The 17,039-nt window shown below is 47.6% G+C and overlaps 1 protein-coding gene across 1 annotated transcript in view; it reads right to left on the minus strand.

The window, feature by feature from the left end:
- ZFHX3 (zinc finger homeobox 3) overlaps positions 1-10,061 on the minus strand; it is a 229,163-nt gene extending 219,102 nt beyond the window's left edge. Inside the window, exon 1 of the mRNA XM_012660616.1 lies at positions 10,046-10,061. The gene's annotated coding sequence lies outside the window, so the exon portion shown is untranslated. The remainder of the gene's footprint in view (positions 1-10,045) is intronic.
- Between the last annotated feature and the right edge of the window lie 6,978 nt (positions 10,062-17,039).

Raw genomic sequence — 17,039 nt, forward strand, 5'->3', positions numbered from 1 at the left:
GGAGGACTGCATGTATTAGGGGGACGCCCCTCCTGGCGCTTTGATCCCCTGGTCGGTCGCTAGGAGAAACCAACTTTTCTCCTTGGGTTAATCAAAACCAAATTACTCAGGAATGTGGCAGGACAGGTCTGAGCTTCCAGGTCCCTTTGTCTTTGAGGATTTAAAATGAAAAAATAAATTTTGTAAAGCAGATGGCAGTGGGCTTACAGAATAGGTAAAGTGAAGAGTGTGAAGGAACCTAGACCACGTCTCCCACCCTTCCCCCCCACAAAAAACCTGCAAACTTCCTACTTTAATTTATCGCAATCAACAAAGAAGTTATTTTTGTAGGTAAAGTCCAAAAATCGAAGAACTTTCCATCTCATCCTTATTGCTGCCCAAGTAAAAGACACTCCGAAACTAGACCTTGTCAAAATACAATTAAGAAACGATGTAATTTAAGCAACAGCCAAATGCCACAACCTGATTATGAAAAGCAAAGTCCACACTCAGGAACCTACTTTTTCCAATAAATGAAGCTTGGGAGTATTTTTCATTGTAAGGTTCTTCCTTGGGAATATGGGGGGAGGGGAATAGAGAGAGCATCCCGTCGCTACTGAAACACATCCATGAAATTCCACAGTGAATGTAAAGTTTTGGATCTCTTTAAATGATAAGAAAGGCAGCCCATAGGGAATGGCTCAGGGCAGAGACGAGAGATCCCACTGGGTGACATAAGATACCATTGCTCATCTGTTGTCCAGAAAAAGCTAGGAACCCACCACCAGAGCTGTTGTGTTTACTAGGAAAGTGCGCTGGGTGTGCTGGCCACCCCACCACAGTTTCAGTAAGTCAAGAGGCAACAGGAAAAGGCTGACCTCAGAGATGAAAGAAACCTGGGGCTTGGAGCTATATTAAGGCCTCCACACCTCCTCCCCAGCTCACAGCTCTGGCAGGCTCAGGGCTGTACATGAGTTGGGCCTGCATGCCAGGCTCCTGGAAACTCTAGAACCCAACTCCCCAGTCTCCGTTATCATTGTGAACAGTAAGAAGTGACATATCCTAAAACAGCCAGTAGCAGAAATATGAGCAGCTCTTTGTATATTACAAAATGCTGCCATGCTTCACTGCAAAACCTGATCAACCCCCATTATGCACCCCCCCACCAAAAGAAAAGATAAAATAAACAAACAGAGCACCACCAGTTAAGCTACAGAGCCTGGATTCAAACGATAAAGCGAGGCCAACACAAAGCCGTGACTACCCTGCTTGCCATAAATTGTAACTGGCCCCAGGCATACGGTTATCTGGGAGGCTGCACTAAAGTAACTTTTAAAATACTCTTCATCTTATCTTTAAGCCCAGTCAAACACACACACACACACACACACACACACACACACACACACGCACATACACACACACACATCGCCCGTCTTAGATCTCGGCCATTAGTATTCCATTTAGACTTTCTAAAACAAGGTCATCCCAGTAGGCCCGTCCCCTGTTTCCGGTCACAGCTGTGGACTTTCACCCGCTTGTCCAACAAAAGGGACCTTGTACACAAAATTAACCCGAAACCATTAGTCTGTGCGGTGTGAGAGAGCACACTGAGCCCTCAGAGTATTCACCCTCCTCCCAGGCTAGGCCAGGGGCCCTCCTCCATGGAGGCCGGGGGAGCTTCCCCAGAGATTAGAGGCCACTCCTTGGGCCTCCGCTACGCGGCTGCAGCTGTCCAGCTAAGGCCCTACCTTCCAGAGAAGAAACACCAAGGCCCCCCCGCTTTTTTTAAAGAGAGAAGAAAAAACTTTCTCCTTCAGTAACTGTAGAAAATGACCTGACTTCACAGCTGGAAAGGACCAGCATCGCCCTGGGGCTGAGCTGTCCAACATGGCAGCCACCACCCACACGTGGCTGCCGCACACTGGGAGCGTGGCCAGGCCCCAGTGCTGAAACGGTAATGGCGTGGCGCTGTCGTGGGTTGCCTGAATACATAGTTTAAACTTAAGTCCACCTGTTTCTTTTTCCTTTTTATGAATGTGACTACTACAAAATGTACGATTACACGTGGGGCTTGCATTCTGTTTCTATTGGACAGCGCCGTAGATGGCGAAAATGTCACCACCTCAAATGCTAGCCCACTACCACACTCTAGAAGGAAAGATCTTTTTTTTAACCGCTAAAAAGACCACCATAAAATTAAGCAAATAGCAACATCTCATCTCGGGTCAAATCACAAACTCTGAGGCTGCTCAACTGGTACGTGGAGACTCCCACACTGCAGCCGGCGTGTCCAACTTGGAGGAGGGGCTGGGAACCTGCCATCTTGCTATCCAAGGAGAAACACGTGCAACCTCTATCCCAGTGGTTCTCAACCGGGGTGATTTCACCTCCCCAGGAGACAGTGGGTGGTTCCTGCAGACACTTACAGGGGGAGAAAGTGCTACTGGCATCAACTGGGGAGATGCCAGGGACACTGAACATCCCATAATGCACAAGATGGCCCACTCCCCAACAAAGAGTTATCCCCAAATGTCAGCAGTGCCAACACACAACCAGGAATCAACTGGGTGTGAGGTCCACTCAAGCACACTTTTAATACTCAGTTTCTGGGGACAGGGGCTGGCAGGGACATCCTTTTGCAAAATGGCTTCTCTCCAGGCTCAGAACTGATCCTAAGTTTCAGTGGCATAAACAATGTGGGGAAATGCGAATTGATAACAAGAACTGAAAAACTATAATCACTTTCTCACCAGACTGCAGACTGAGTGTCAAGGGTGGCTATGTCCAGGCAGCTCTGATTTTCAAGCTAGTAGGTAAAAATGGGGTTTGAACCTCAGAATGACATAAGCCAGCTCAGCTCCCCTGCAGGCAACAGGATGCCTCTCACGGAGGGTCACTGGCGTGCCCAGTTCGCCACGCCTGACCACACAGCAAGGTCCGGGTTCCTGTGACACGCAACAGAACAGCGAAGGAGCTGTGACCAGGCCTGCAGGTACAGGATGGGGCCAGGGCATCAGGCAGAGGAGACAGAGACTGGAAGAGCAATGCTGAATGAGAACAGCCGGGCCAGGCTGGGAGGCAGTGCAGTGGGGTGGGAGGGAGGCGCATGATAATTAACTCTGCAAGTTGATAGTATTTGCATATAAATGCCTCCACAAATCACTACAAACAAGCTAGGACAAGTCAGGCCTATTAGCATATACAAGCCAGCCCGGGAAGGCCCCTCTAGGTGGGTCATTGAGTGGGCTGCTCACTTAGAGGGCCGCCTGCCAGCTTTGGTGGGGGGACATGCAGGGAGGGATGGGGAGGACAGGACACACTGTATCTACTTCAGACCCTTTCACTACAGAACCCGGCTGCAGGATGTCAAAAGGAGCTGGCTTTATTTCTAGCCCATAAGGGAAGAGCAGAAGAAATGCTGAACCTTTTAGTTTATTTCTTCCAGGAAAGGAAAGGTAGCAGACAGAGGCTGTCAACAGGAAAAGAAGAAACAAAAAGGAGATACAGATGGGAACGAACGTTTACGGAGAGGCTAGTCAATGTGCTAAGTCCTGGGACTCCCTGTTTTCTAGTTCATTTCATTCCTACTACAAATGTAAGGTACCTGTTATGCCCATTGTACAGATGAAAGAAGTGAGGCTCAGAGAGGTTAAATGATGGGTACAAAGTCACACAGCTTGGGCCGGAGGACAGCTGGGCCTCTCTCGGAAGGCCTCAGCAGAGGAGTGAGGCCTACAGGTGAAGAGCAGAGGCCACTTTTCCAAAGACTGGGCCGTTCTGATTCACCTCTGCTTCCGCCACGAAACTGAGTGTGAACAGAGCCCCCTTTAAAGGCATGGTTCACAAGTGGCGCTCTGATCCTGAACTGGACCCTGCACTATTTTATTTTATAATTATTTCACAGCTTCAACCCATGAGGAAGGCCACACCTCCCTCCGGTTAGACACGTGGGAGTCTGCAGCAGGGTTTCTTCTGTCGCCCAATTTCTCCACTGTCCGGACAATTCTTACAGTTTCCCCAGCCACGGCAAAATAAATTGACTGCCCTGTCCCAAAAGGCATAGAAATTCTCTGCTTTCCCCAAAGATACCTCTGTTTCATACCTGTTGAAGGAAAAACCACTTTCGAGTTCCTCTTTGCAAAAGGCATGCAGGAATTTGGGCAGGGAGGGGGCACTACAATTTTCACTTCTGCCATACTTTACCTGGAACTACATTTTAAAGATCAGTAAAATACGATCTTATGAAAAAGTAAGTGACATCAACCTCTTAACACGCACGTTGACATCCATGGGCTGCTTCTAACGTGTCCAAAAGTTGACTGGACACTTTAACAAGGATGCAGATATTCCACAGAGAAATAACAGGGCTGTTATAAGGAAAGCAAAAAACCACTCCCCCAACCAGCCAAATGTACATTAAGAACCAAGGCCTCGAGCCAAAGAGCATTTTAGGAAGCGGGGTTGGAAACGGTGGAAGACGCTTGCATTGTTTCTTGAGCAGTTAAGAAAAATTGTTTAAAAAAGGAAAAAGAAAAGTTGCTGAGAAGGAGAAAAAAGGCACACATGTGTTCCTTAGCATATTTCCAGGAGGACAAAGAAGTCAGGTGGATAAAAGCCATCCAAAATAGACCACTCAGAGACGGTGAGTGTGAGGAGCAAATAAGTTCATGTCTACGCATACGTACTTTTTATAGACTTATAGGAGTTTAAATGCCTTTGAAAAGTGCTTTTTAGACACTGAAGGGAGACTTCCATATGTGAACAGGCACTTATATGACTTTGGGGGTCGGGGGCTGCAGGGCTGACATCAAATATCAAATTAAGCCCCTCAGTCTTTTCTGCACTCAGCTAATCTGCCTCCTGCCTCTCCGCTAGGGAGATTCAAATGAGCAGACAGACAGCCAATCGCCTGTGAACTAGAATTTTCATGCTAAAATGCTGAGCCTATGACAGAGACGTGCACAGGGGACAGTGTATCCAAACCCAGCTCTCGGCCAACAGACTCAAAAGAATTCTTCTCCAGCCACATTCCAGGATGGAGTCAGGAACAACCAAGAAACAAGCAAAATTGTTCTTTTGCCTCCTCCTTCCCCAAAAGACCTCTGAGTAATTCAACCCTCCTTACCCATTAAGAAGCCTACACATTGCCCCCCCCCAGAGTGCAAGTTCCCATCATGCTTAACCACCCCAATGGCCCCCAAATATCCAGCCCTAATCGTTAACAGCCCCCCCAAAATACACAAAGAGTAGGGGTCTGAGCAGTCACTAACTCCTGTCCCCATGAAGCATGGCGGCAGGACTCTCGCTCCCAGATAAAAAGTTTGTGGCCAAAATCGCTTTTGGGACAGTGCATGAAACCAGCAGCAGATGAAAATCCCACTGTCTGTTCATACAATCCAGTGAAGTTGTTTCTCCCAGCTCCAGCCCAAGTCTCCCTACAGGGGACTGAAGATATCCCACAAATTCCTAACTGGTGCCCTGAAAGACCCACTTAAAATTAAATTCAAGATAAGCATTTAAGAAAGCCTTTAAGACCATGAGGTGACTCTTTTCTTCCCAGAAATCAAAGAGGACAGGAGGGGAGGGGAGCCCAGCCCATCTTCTCAAGCAGTGAATGGTTTTGCAAAAGGGTTTCAGTGGTTTCAGTCCCAAACCAGCAGCAGCCAGAGGGTAGCACATGTCTCCTCTCCCTGGAAGCCTTAGATAGACCTGCCTCTGGGGAGGGAAGAGGATGCAAAAATCTTAGAGGCAGCACGTGTGTTAACACCAAAGTTCAAAGAAGGAGCAGCTGAACCACCTAACACCTCCCAGGACAGAGAAGGCCAGCTAAGGCCCTCTGGAAAGGTGCACATCCAAACCCCTACGCATTAATCCTCATGTTGACAGACTGCTGTGGTGACCCTGGTGGACAGGGAGAAGGACTCGCCCAAAAGGCAGAAGAAGCCCTGGCATTTTGCTAAGGGGCCCCGTCTGGGGTTAAGGCTAACAAAAGTCTTCCTCTGAAATGGAGCCAAATTTGCCAGCTCGAAAACGTTCTACGTCTCCCCATTTTCATTTGTGCCCTTATTTTTGCGAAAGCAAGAAACTCTACGAATGAAGGGTGAAAGAATGGCAGAAACACCAAAGAAAACAAAATCACCTTTCAATGCTAGAAAGAAGCCCGGGCACCTTCTTTGGGCAAAGAACTCTCTAGAAACACACCTGTCACTGCCAAGCCACTGCCTTGTCCTCCTCTCTCCTGTCTCCTGACCCAAAGAATGAAAACCAGAAAAAACATTCCAGTTGTTTCCCTGCGTCTGAAGCTTTAGCACAATGCTGCCGTCAATCGGCGCTAAGCCCTGCTTTGCCCCCTTCCCCAGTGTCTGTCCGTGTAGGAGCCATTTACCATATTAGCCCCCCCAAAAAAGCCTTCTAACATCTGATTGTCACTTCACACATGTTCAAAGAGATCAATCTGGCAGCCAACTTGAAATCATACAGAACAGAAATCTGACAGTTGTTGATTTTGTAGTTTCTCCTCCTTAATCTGCATTTTGAAAGTGGCTTGCCCAAGAGCCAAGATTTCTGCCTGGGTCTCTCCCTCGGGGCAGTTTGACGCAACCTCAGCTTCTGTGCGTTTTTTTCTCAATTTGAGTGGCCTAAGGACAGAGGACACTGTGCTTCGGACAGAACAGGCACCCTTTAAGACTTAACAGAGACTAGCTCCCACAAAGGAATTCCCTTGCCTGGATTCTATTAAAACTGGGTTCCCATTTCCCCGACCGCAGTTTTTAGCTCAGGCAGAGGATGGTGATTCTGAGCTGTGCTGTGATTTCTAATAATAACCATTACAACCAAATTCTCATACCAAAGCACTTGGATACCCCTATGAAGTTCACTGTAATGGAATCTGCCTTCCTGTTGTGTTTTTACAGTAACGCCCCCATCCTGGTTAATTACACCAGCCTTGGGAACCAGAATAGGCCAACAGGCCCAAACACTGCAGAAAGAGGCCAGGCTAAGAGCAAGCAACCATCTTAATAACAAATGAGAGTATAAACCACAGCACATACTGTACTTCTTGAGGTTACTAATGTTACTAATGTTCATGGTCAGGTGCATTATCCCTGTAGCCCTGGCAAGTGTGAGGCCAAGCTTGCACAAGTTTCTTCAGGCCGGAATCATGGTTGCCTCCCCACTAGTTAAGGCTAAATCCTTTTCAGTTAAGAAGCAAGCTAGTTACTCTTAAACAGTGGGTTTCAGAAAGATACCTTGCTTTCTTTCCCTTCAAGTCATAGGAGCAACTCTCTATACTTTTATAAAATGTTGCTTAGTCACTTAAATATTTACTTTTTAAGATGAAACTGCTGCAACTCTGCAATAAAAATAATTTCCTAGGTATGGGTCTGCTTTGGGCCCTCAAGCCTTTCCAGGTTCTCACATTGATACTTTGGAAGCCAAAAGGCCCCAACCTCTAAAATATATACTAAAAAGGAACAGCAGCATACAGTGACAATAAGGACATGTTCCCTGTGACCAGAACTAAAGGAATGAAGCCAAATCACCAAGAGCCACAGATAATATTTTCCTAGCAGTCTGTGATCACAAATGTATTCTAATGAACTAACCGCCTTTGGGTCACCCAAGGTGAGCCAGGCCAGTCCTGGGAGTGTCTAGTAGTCATCATTTAAAGTCATAATGATGAAAACTGAAATCGTGCTTACTTTAGCTCCTTGCCACTGGGCAGTCCAATTGGCACTGAGTTTACACAGCAGTTAGAGCCAACCCCATAGCAGCAAGAAGGCAGGCCCTTCACTGTCCTGTTGGGAGAGCCAAATAGAGACCTGTGGAGAGCACCGTTTTGTTTGGGCCCTTTCCACCCTTAGCATTCATTTGCGCAAATAAAGGACGGAAGGAAACCAAAATTAAAATTTCAGGTGGTTGGGGAAGCAGCATGGATTTTTTTATTCTGAAACAGTTTGCAAGTGTTTCTCAATAGCTCCCTGTCAATCAAAATTGTTTTCAGGAGAAATGGAAAATAGTAGCTTCCAGCCCATAGAAAGTGCACCCATTTCAAAAAAAAAAAAAAAAAAAAGAGTTGGGAAAGGGAAGTGACCCATGTCATAAAGACAGAAGGTCTCCAAGTCACTTAATTCCTTGTGATTCCAAAAGGACTGTTTTTAAAGTGTAAAAGTGCTTGCTTCTGCATCTGCCCCATGATGTTAAATAACACTTTGTGTAATTAAATAAAAGAGCCAAGCGTGACCCCGGGCCCATTCTGCGAGGCACTCTACATGCTTTCTAAAAACTACGCTGGAAACTCAATGCAGACAATCTCCTTAGTCCTGTAATTTAGGAAGGGGAGAGAGGAAAAGTTTCTCTTGGCCTTCATAGCTACACACCCTCTGAAAGGGTGCCTTCAGGGTCTCTGTGAAATAAATGAACACAAATACAGGTGTGCAAACATCCAGGCAGGTACCTCTCTCCAAAGATCCCATTCTTGAAACCTTTAAATGATTAAGAACGGAGGTCTCCTGACTTCCCTCACACCTCACTGTTCCCTAATTGTTTTTCATGTTTGGGTAACAGGATAGATTCAGAATTTCAGGCCGCCGCCAGTGGCCGTTCTGATAACGAGGAACAGACCCATGTCCCTTGCCACAGCCTTTCTCGGTCAAGTTACCTTGGAAGGTGTATGTTTTCCTACCCAACGCAGTCCCCGCCACAGCACTCGGGCGTCCCTCTGCAGCCCAGCCTCCCGGAACTCGTGATTTTTAGGGTTTCCCTTGAAACCTCTCCAGAAACCACAGCCATTAAAAGAACATGAAGGTTTGACACCTCCTGAATTTAGGAATGAGGGGACTCAAGGGGCCAACTCCACAAACTCGCACCTGGGGCTTGATGGCGAAGAAATAACAAGTTTCCATGGCTAGGGTGAGCTTTAAATTATACTCTATTTATTTAGTGACTTGTCTTCAAGAATCTCAAAGCATGGAATGAAATAAGATGACGTGTAACTTTCTCACTATCTACCTTCAAGGTTTAAGTTTGTTTTCCTTGTCGAGCTCTGATGCGTTCCTCCAAGAAGGCCCCAGCCTGAAGGAGAGACCTTCCCTGTGTGCCCAGGTGGGGCCATTTCTCCTCTCTGGTGTTATCTGTCAGTGGCCTTTACTGAGTCTTCCAGGCCTATTAAATGACACAAACAGAGGGTGGGGGTGGGGATGACCCTCCCGGATTTACCTGCTCACCCGGATCCATTTAAACCACTTTAACGCGCTGTGCACCACTGTGCCAGGCGATTCCTTCTTAGAATACACCACGCACGGGCTGTGGTCTCTGCCCTGGAGGCATTTTCCTATCATAGGACAGATTATATGTCCAAAGCAGTAAGGACCATTTTCCAGAAAGTTCGTTTCCCTCCAAGCCCTACAATGATTACTTTTGGGTTTTTTTTTTTTTTTATTTTCTCTGCTACTGACCTAACTTGGGGATTCCTCCTCCTTTAACAGGATAAAAATCTTAGCTCTCCGCTTCACAACCCCCCCCCCCAAATGAACGAATGCAGTGCTGGGTTTTTTTCAGAGTGCGAACAAACTACAATTAGAGGGTGGACAAGATGCTCTCCAAAGGTGCCCTCCAGCTGAAAAACTCTGATTCTCCCTTTAATTACTCCACCATAAGAGCATTCTTCGCATTGTTTCCAACTGACCAGCAACTTCTCTGGGGCTGAAAAGGGTGCACTTTCAGGCGGAGGAACCCAAACTTCTAAATGACACCAGTACCACAAGTATTCAGCAGGCAGGAACTGATCCAAACGCAGACTACGGAGAGGAGCGAGGGAGGGGATGAAAGAGGGAAGGGAAGGAAAAGGAGGAAGGACTTCACTGTGTGCCCAGCAGAATTTAGGCGCTCTCACCCCAGGCAGGTTCCAACTGGAATCTAGTAGTTCAAGTGCATCCAGCCTGCCCTTCCCCCACATGCCCCAGGAGAATGGGAAGTTCAGCCAGGACTGGCAGCACCTGCCTGCAGCTCCAGGCCGGCTGCGCAGGCCGGCGGGCCCGGCGGGGAGGGAGGCTGCACTCACCTGGCACACAAAGCCGCCGCGCACCTCCGGAGGGAGGCGGCACTCGCAGGTCCGGGGGCCGCGCCGCTGCCGAGCGCCACAATGGGAAATTCCAGCGGCACCAGAGCCCCGAACTTACCCACCCCGGGCGGCATTCTCCCCACCTCCCGCTGCCCCTGGGACTCCGGGGTGGCTGTGGGTAGGAGCAGGGGGGCCGGAGGCAGGGGAGGGGGGCTCATGCTGGCGGCGCGGCTGGCGGCTGGCCCGTCCCCGGGAGGGAGGTCCCCGGGGCGCGGCGGGGATTCACCCACGGGGCGCGGCGCTCGCGTCCCCAGCCGGCCTGCCCGCCGCCGCCGCCGCCTCCTCCTCCTTCTCCTCCTCCTCCTCGCCGCCGCCCGCCCGAATCGCTTTATGTAAATGAAGCTCAACTCGCAGTTTGCAGCGTGCACCGCCCGGGAAGGGGGGCGGGCGGGGCGGGGGGCCTTCGGGGATCCACATTACACAGCAACAAAGCGGAAGGTTAATTTGAAACTCACAGCCCTGCCGCTCGGCTCCCCGGGCAAAGCCTGACATCTACAGTCGTGCCGGGCGCAGGCCGGGCTGCTCGGCGGCGCATCGCCCGCCCGCGGGGACGGGGGACACCCAGGGACACCGGGGGCGCGAGGCCCAGTGCGAGGCCGCGCTTGCTCCGGGCACGGGCCTGGGCCAGGCCGGGCCGCCATGGGACAGGAGCCCTGGCCGCTGGGCCTGCGCCGCCCGGGAACCGGCCCGCGGGAACAAAGCCCCGTCCCTCCCAGAGGCACTGACCCCTCGCTCATCAAAGGTCAGGGGCCGGCCTAGAAGCGGGCGAGAAGAAAGGGACGCGCCCTCAAGCCACAAAAAGGAGCCTGGGGCCTCCGAACCAGAGACATCGCTCTCTGGGCCCCGTCCACGTCACAGCCAGGCCACTCCAGCATGGGGACATGAGCCAATGTGGACAGGAATTTATGTGAAACACACACACCCATCCTATTAACTGCTTTACAGAGCACTTCTGTTTTTCAGTTGCAGAAACTTATGAAAACATTCCCTGCTCTCCACTGAGACTTTAAGGACAGTTTCTGAGACAAGAGAAAAGAGAGATCACTAGAAAGAGAGGAAGAAAAGAAGTGAGAAGAAAAGGAGCCGCAGTTTGGGATTAAACCTGCAATCTCTCCAACTAAAGACTGCCTTATAAAGCCACATCGTTTCAGAGATCATGCCCTTCACAGGGAGATCCTGCCGCCAGGGTCAGACTTAATGCGGCCACCCCAGTTGGTCAAAGCAATTGCTGGGCACTTTTATATCTCCCCGAGTTCACCTTTTCCATTCTGCTATGCAAAGGCAGCGGCCACAGAAATCTCACCGGAAGTCCTCTGTCCTCCCTTGTCAGAATCCCACCCTCGGTCTGCATTTACTCTGCTTCCCTCAGCACAGAAAGGCACCTGCTTTTAGCCTTGCTGAAAACCACCCACCCAGGCTGGCCTTACAGCCTGGAGAGTCTTTTCCGACTGCACAATAATGAACCATGCAAGTGTTAGAAATATAATAAGCTCACGAGGCGAGGAGCAGTATGTATGGAATTGTATTAGCATTAAGCACACACTAACCCGGGAGAAAGAGGGATGCTTAGCTGCTGAAATCCATTCATGTCCTCATGCAGAAGGCATTTCTGCACAATATAATTTGGGTTCAAATTAATGTAAATATCTAACTGGTGGGTACAGACAAGCCTTCTCTGCACTTTAGTCCAGAAAAGAGACTCCAGGAGGGGAAAAAAAAAAATTCTGCTAGGGCTCTGGGAGAAAAGACTGCCTCTAGGGAATCATGTCCGATTAGGGACAAAGGAGGGCACAAGCCAAATTCAGTCACACGTGAGAGCGTGGGAGGCGGGGTGGGGGGAGCCGGAAAGCCAACAAGGAAAGCAGAGGATGATTCTGTAAACCAGGGTATGGTCATTGCAGAACTGTTCCCAGCCCGCCTGACTGCAGGCCCAAGAACAGGTGGTGTTTTCAAAACACACTGTTATTTATGTTAGTCACAGAAGTGGAGAACACCTTAAAGAAAAGCAATTAATAATTTAATTGAAAAAGTGACCATGAATAATACACGACGATGACGATGTTAGCAATAACAAGCAACGTGGCCCCACGAGGCAGAGATGCCCCTGGAAATCCCTTCAAGGAAATGAAGATTCCTTACCTGGAAGCAACCCCACAGCCTGTTGCTGGATGAATGAACGCCAGTAAGAAAATGTGTATACTTTTCAGAAAATCTAATTTTGCTGTTTGGTCTTAACTTTCATTAACAGGGGACAACCTTGTCATCTGGTGACATCATGAACCTGCTGCTGGGGCCACAAACACCTTCAATAAAATAAAATCTACAAAACCCAAAAAACGAGCTATAAAGTAATCTGGGAGGATGCAGAGGGGCTGAGCAGAAGGCCCTGAGGGGGTCAGCCCTTCCCAAACAGTAGACACTGCCACCCGCCTCCTGCACCTCAGAGGCCTGACAAGCAGAACTGAGAGTGACCCTGGGTCCCTTTTCTTTATCTTAATCCAGCACCAGCTCCACACATAGTGAGGCCTAGTCAAACGTGCCTTTGTTCCAGGCAAAAATGTAACAGGTAACCCACAGGCAGGTAGGTAATCCACAGCCTCTGCACATTATGAATATAAAGGACTGCACAAAACTTGGGGCGTTACCTCAACTAAAACTTATTTTCATCATTAACAAAAACAATACCTCTTCAGAGGGAACGTGCAACTTCTGCACTTACATATGGAATCAAGAGTTCCTTTGAAATACACGTCGCAAATTCCAGCCTCCAGCTCTGCAAGGCCCGGCTCTTCGGAGAGCAGCTGCCTGATGTTAAACCCACGGCCTACCCAACAGTGACAGCCTGACATTCTCATTGCTCCATCCTGAACACTGTTGACAAATAAACCCTCTCTCAGAAAAGGCAATTCTTCCCTTGCAGTGCTCCATACCCAGTCTCGTCTCATCTGGAAAGCGTAATTGGCAACAGCCAAAAGGATAAATATTTAAAAATAAATCAGGGAATGCTAACCCCTTCCCTACTCCTCCCCTTACCCACTCTCCAAGCCAGAGGCCTGCCCCCTAACGCTTAGCTGGCTGGTAAATTACAACAATCCCACCCAGCCACGCTTGTTTGTCTCTCTCCACACACATACACACACACACACTCTCTCTCTAATGCTGTATCCTTTCACTTTGGCAAAGGTAAATATGATCTCTGAGCTGAGATACACTGGATGTCAGCATTCTGACTTCTAGCGAAACCTGGACTCTCTTTTCACAGCACGACTTGGTTTAGGGGATTTGCGTCCTCTTCCAGATTCTTCCATTTTTATTAAATTATACATATACATTGATTTTAAAACTAGTGCTTAAATAACCTGGAGGCTTTTGCAAAGAAAAATCCAGAAGAGGACCAAAAAAAAAAAAAAAAAGGTCCTGAAATAAACAAAGAAACATTTGGAGCTGGCTTTATCCCATGGCCTGAGTTCACCCCATCATTTTAAGGCAGTTATATTTAGGGGCCTGGTACCCGCTGGGTGGCCAGGCCCTCCTGGGTATGGGACAGAACACAGGCTTTCCTCAAAACAGTGCACACTCACCTTCATAACCACCGGAGGCTGGTCTGCCAAGGCCTACACATAGATGTTTTCATTCACATTTCTCTGCCGAAACCTCTATCACTACAGTGCTAATTCCATAGATTAATTTTTACCCCCAAATCATAAGGGAACATTATCTAGTTTACTGAGCCACCCTCCCCAGCTCAGAAGCTAAATCTGTCGATGACATACACAAGAAAGACACAAATGAGTAACCATTTCTTTGAAGCTGTGATTCCAAGGAGTTTTCCCAAATTCATTTTAAGTGACCAAGCCCAAGTTTTAAGAAAGCAAAAATAAAGATATTGCCTTAAAACAGCTTTACATGTTAGGTACAGGGCTCATTTCTCTCTCCTCTTTCTCTCTTTTTTTAAACAAAAATATTATTTCTGAAAGGGCAAAGAGAATTTGCCATGCAAGACTTTTATACCCAGGGGGATTCTTACATTTGTGTTTCTAAACCTTGAAATTGAGAATTTTAATGAAAAGGCAGACAGATGCTTAAGGACAGCATCGCAATCTGGGTCCATACATTGCAGGAGAGAGAGGCGCTTTGTTTAGGGCCAAGAAAAAAAAGAGGTGGACTTCTATTTTGTTCATGGGCCATCCCCACCGACTGACACATCCCTTTACACTCCATCTGATGCTAACCACTGAATTCTTGGAGGGGAAGCAGGTTGGAGGGAGAAGAAAGGAAAAAGGAAACAGGAAAGAAAAAGCAAAGGGAGATGGGATACTGCCTGTTTACATAAATCATAGTTTTTTAAAAAAAAATTCTCAGTGCAGTATCAACTCCATAATATGTACCAAAAGCTCTTTCACACGTGAGTTAAATCAATTAAATGCTGTATCAGAAGCACAACAACCTGGATCGAATTTTTTTTTTTCAAATGAACAATTTCATTTAGTTTGCAATTCTCCCCTATCAAGCGACCACTTCTAAGCATGGGACACACATCACGAGAAGACAGACAAAAGATGACCCCTTTCACGCTTTCTGCAAAAATAATTCTAGAAGCCTGTTTTCTTTTCATTTTAGTGAATTTTTGTTAAAAAAAAAAAAAAAAAAAAATCTGTGCTAATCTGACTTCAGAGCCCCGAGCTGAAATTTCACATATCCTCCAAGTGAGCCAGTGTTTTAGAATTTGGATTTCTATTGAGGCTGTTCCAATCGCCAGTGAGGCCTACGGTAAAATGTGCTTCATGCTGTTCCGTTTGTCTCTCTGCAGACAAATAGAAACTGTGAAATTTAAAGAATGGATGAAAAAAAAAATCTAAAACAAAGAGGTTAAAAAAATAGGACAAATGTTTTTGCTTTTGTGTCTCCCTGGAGCAATTGTTTGGGGGAGTCTGCATTGACAATAACCATGAGAAGGCCATCTAAAGGCGATGCTCACACAAGGGGACTCCTTGCCTGCTGCCTTTGGTCTGGGAGAAAAAGTACCTTAGCTCCGTTCTCCAGGAACAAAAGGCCAGGGCCACGGAAGGGGGGAGAGGTTACAGGAGCTTTCACAGGGAGCCAAGTGTCAATGCTGGTTCATTTTTCACCCGTCTTAGTTGGAAGGCAGCTCAGGGAACTTCCTAATGACTGCTTTTCCCTCTCTCCCTATTATTTCTAAACCTAAAAGAACAAAACAATAATATTTTTTTTAACCTAAAACCCATCATCCTATTAGAGGAAAGCCTTTGGGGCCTACAAAGTCAGATTTTCCTCTTTCCTTTTTCCTCATCCTATTTTTTTTTTTTTTTTTTTTTTGGAGAGAGCTTCCAATTGTGGATCATGGAAATAAGAGATGCTAGACGTTATAGTCATTTTTAGTAACACCAGAATGGTCTTCCTATCTACGAAAAGGCAGAAAACAGGGGGGGAAACGCACACACACAAAACCCAACAGGGATAGTAGGTGGTGGTGGAGAGGCGACAGGGGCAAGGCCTTGAAACATTTTCTTTTTTTCACAGCATGAAGTCCGCTAATGCCAGCTTCAGATTTGCAACTGAATCAAAGTCTCAGAGTCGTCATTACAAGGGTTTTTTTTTTTCCTGGGGGGGGGGCAGGAGGAGTGGAATGGAGACATGGACAATAAGGATGTGTTAAAGACATATATAGACAAGGTGTGGCAGGGGCGAGGGAGAGGGACGTGCAAAGAAAGGAAGCTGGGATGAATCACCGCGTGCCATGAAAATACCAGGGCAAGTGGATGTCAGAGTGTTTAACCAGATTTGAAGCTGGAAGCATCTTCCCCAGCGGGCAAGCCCTAGGACGAGGCAAAGACCTGCGACTCTCAGCCTTTGAACCCAGACCTGGTGGCTTAGGAGTGCATCATCTCCCCTTCCCCAGGCAGCCAGGGCTCCGGCTGAAAAGCAAGGTGGGGGTAGGGAGGAGAGGGCCCTGCAAAGCAGCACAATAAACAACTTAAATATGAGCGGAAATGACATCAGCAAAGTGAAGGACCTGTTTACTGCAGATCAAAACAAAACAAACTTCCAAACCTTTTGTGTACACAAGATAACTCTATAAAAAGCCTTCCTAAAATGTCACCAGGGTCCACACATCAGCATCCCAACAAGAAAACACATGACAGTTACCATGGGGGGAGGGAGGGACACCCTGCAGAAGGGGCTAAAGGAAAGAAGATTGAGGGGGGAGGCAGATAAAACCAGAAAGGGCCCAAAACCCAGTTGCCCTTCCTCCCCTCTGCTGACCCTTAATATTTATTGGTGTTTATAATCTAAAAGCCATGCTCTGTGTTTCACTTAATACAAGGCCAGACAGCGTTGTCTAATGAGGCAGCATTACAATCAGCTTGTAATACTGAATTTTTAATGCTGCCAAGGATTCTGTTACATAATAATATGAAAAACAGAAGCTGAAAGTGGGCTCGCAGTGACAGGACACTCGAGTTCCAGGCAGGCGAGAGCCACAAGCCCGGCTCCCCTCCCTCCCCTCCGCCCACCCCTACCTTCTGATTTGCAATCAACCCTCCATCCCTATACAGGAGGTCGGTATGGAAACCAAGAGGATTTCTTAGGAAATCCACACTTTTCATGATTATTATTATTATACTCTCTGATCCAAAGTTACAGTTCAAGAGTTTGAATCCTAGCTTATCTGGGGTTAGAGGTCTGAAATGAAAATTAATTTTTTGGAAGGGAGGGGGGCCAAAGAGACAAAGAATACAGGGGAGGAGAGGAGGTAGCTTATTTTAAGCAAACCAAGAAATACGGGGGAAAAAAATCACAGAGGGAGAAAGAACTCAGGGGGGAGGAGGGATTGAAGTCTGCCGACCATATTCACAGCTGCCGAACTCAGTTTACATTGGTGTAATTTAAAAGCATATATATAGCCGCCGTT

Source organism: Propithecus coquereli, unplaced genomic scaffold, assembly GCF_000956105.1.
Source record: "Propithecus coquereli isolate 6110/MARCELLA unplaced genomic scaffold, Pcoq_1.0 Scaffold67, whole genome shotgun sequence".
In the NCBI taxonomy this organism is placed as follows: domain Eukaryota; kingdom Metazoa; phylum Chordata; class Mammalia; order Primates; family Indriidae; genus Propithecus; species Propithecus coquereli.